This window comes from Penaeus chinensis, chromosome 18 (assembly GCF_019202785.1).
Source record: "Penaeus chinensis breed Huanghai No. 1 chromosome 18, ASM1920278v2, whole genome shotgun sequence".
Taxonomy (NCBI): Eukaryota; Metazoa; Arthropoda; class Malacostraca; order Decapoda; family Penaeidae; genus Penaeus; species Penaeus chinensis.
The window spans coordinates 14,290,100-14,292,599 of record NC_061836.1 but is presented as its reverse complement, the minus strand read 5'-3'; the positions used below and the strand labels follow the sequence as shown (position 1 = coordinate 14,292,599).

The 2,500-nt window shown below is 49.6% G+C and overlaps 1 protein-coding gene across 1 annotated transcript in view; it reads right to left on the bottom strand.

The window, feature by feature from the left end:
• Window positions 1-2,500, bottom strand: part of LOC125034442 (ubiquitin-conjugating enzyme E2 G1) — a 19,561-nt gene that overhangs the window by 16,858 nt on the left and 203 nt on the right. The window lies entirely within an intron of this gene.

The following is a 2,500-nucleotide window of genomic DNA, read 5'->3' as shown; positions in this document are numbered from 1 at the left end:
GAGAGAGTCGGAGCAAGAGAGAGAGAGAGAGTCGGAGCAAGAGAGAGAGAGAGAGTCGGAGCAAGAGAGAGAGAGAGAGTCGGAGCAAGAGAGAGAGAGAGAGTCGGAGCAAGAGAGAGAGAGAGAGTCGGAGCAAGAGAGAGAGAGAGAGTCGGAGCAAGAGAGAGAGAGAGAGTCGGAGCAAGAGAGAGAGAGAGAGTCGGAGCAAGAGAGAGAGAGAGAGTCGGAGCAAGAGAGAGAGAGAGAGTCGGAGCAAGAGAGAGAGAGAGAGTCGGAGCAAGAGAGAGAGAGAGAGTCGGAGCAAGAGAGAGAGAGAGAGAGTCGGAGCAAGAGAGAGAGAGAGAGTCGGAGCAAGAGAGAGAGAGAGAGAGTCGGAGCAAGAGAGAGAGAGAGAGAGTCGGAGCAAGAGAGAGAGAGAGAGAGTCGGAGCAAGAGAGAGAGAGAGAGAGTCGGAGCAAGAGAGAGAGAGAGAGAGTCGGAGCAAGAGAGAGAGAGAGAGAGAGAGAGTCGGAGCAAGAGAGAGAGAGAGAGAGAGAGAGTCGGAGCAAGAGAGAGAGAGAGAGAGTCGGAGCAAGAGAGAGAGAGAGAGAGTCGGAGCAAGAGAGAGAGAGAGAGAGAGCAAGAGAGAGAGAGAGAGAGTCGGAGCAAGAGAGAGAGAGAGAGAGTCGGAGCAAGAGAGAGAGAGAGAGAGTCGGAGCAAGAGAGAGAGAGAGAGAGTCGGAGCAAGAGAGAGAGAGAGAGAGTCGGAGCAAGAGAGAGAGAGAGAGAGTCGGAGCAAGAGAGAGAGAGAGAGAGTCGGAGCAAGAGAGAGAGAGAGAGAGTCAGAGCAAGAGAGAGAGAGAGAGAGTCAGAGCAAGAGAGAGAGAGAGTCAGAGCAAGAGAGAGAGAGAGAGTCGGAGCAAGAGAGAGAGAGAGAGAGTCGGAGCAAGAGAGAGAGAGAGAGAGTCAGAGCAAGAGAGAGAGAGAGAGTCAGAGCAAGAGAGAGAGAGAGAGTCAGAGCAAGAGAGAGAGAGAGAGTCAGAGCAAGAGAGAGAGAGAGAGTCAGAGCGAGAGAGAGAGAGAGAGATTCAGAGCAAGAGGGAGGGAGGGAGGGAGGGAGGGAGGGAGGGAGGGAGGGAGGGAGAGAGAGAGGGAGAGAGAGAGAGAGAGGGAGAGAGAGAGGGAGAGAGAGAGGGAGAGAGAGGGAGAGAGGGGGAGAGAGGGGGAGAGAGGGGGAGAGAGGGGGAGAGAGGGGGAGAGAGGGGGAGAGAGGGGGAGAGAGGGGGAGAGAGGGGAGAGAGGGAGAGAGAGGGAGAGAGAGGGAGAGAGAAGGAGAGAGAGGGAGAGAGGGAGAGAGGGAGAGAGAGGGAGAGAGAGGGAGAGAGAGGGAGAGAGAGGGAGAGAGAGGGAGAGAGAGGGAGAGAGAGGGAGAGAGAGGGAGAGAGAGGGAGGGAGAGAGAGGGAGAGAGAGGGAGGGAGAGAGAGAGAGAGGGAGGGAGGGAAAGAGAGAGGGGGGGAGAGAGAGAGGGGGGGGAGAGAGAGGGGGGGAGAGAGAGAGAGGGGGGGGGAGACAGAGAGAGGGGGGGGGGGGGAGAGAGAGAGAGAGAGAGAGAGAGAGAGAGAGAGAGAGAGAGAGAGAGAGAGAGAGAGAGAGAGAGAGAGAGAGAGAGAGAGAGAGAGAGAAGTAAATCAATAAATAAATAAAAAAAAAAAATCTTTCTAAAATAGAAAAAGCATAATACACATCACACTCATGGATATCCTTCTTGCAATGTTCACGGAAAACGTGAAATACAACATTGAAATACACTGCTGATCTACACTTACACCCCCAATATTAAGTAAAATGAAAAATAATAATTCCATCCACCCTCTTGGTTCCGCACCTTCATCTTCCCCAATGTTGTGCTTCTTTCACTTTGGAAGGTTTTCGAGCTATGAGCAGCATGGCCAACAAATCCTTATTTTTACGGCCCAGATCTTACAATAGAGGCCATCATCTATTTAAACTCTCATAGATGAATATTGCTGATGAATACATAAGGAACCCTAGATATGAGAAATCCTCAAGTTTTAAAGAGAGACATTCACTGTGGAAAGGAAGTGATTTCACAATGAACTTCACATCAACATGAGGTTTCCACATATGCTTCTAGATCCTCAAGGATGGAATATAGGCAACCATATCTCCCACATAAGACAATGAGCGAATCATAGAAACCAGTTTGGGTATTATTAAATGCCAAATATCTCGACAAACACTTAAATACTGTATCGTGTGACCCTGAAACAACACACAAAGACCTATTGAACCTGAGCTCTAAGGGTTCACCTCGTCCCGCTTGTTATATCACTCATAGTGCATATACCATACTTTTAACATAGATTGTTTTGTGCATGTGTCTCTATTATGCTTTAATTCCATACAAATGCTAAACACACATGCTTTGTTTCTACACACGAACCATCGTCTGCGTGAAGGACATTTACTATTATTGCAACTGAAAATTCGCACACAAAC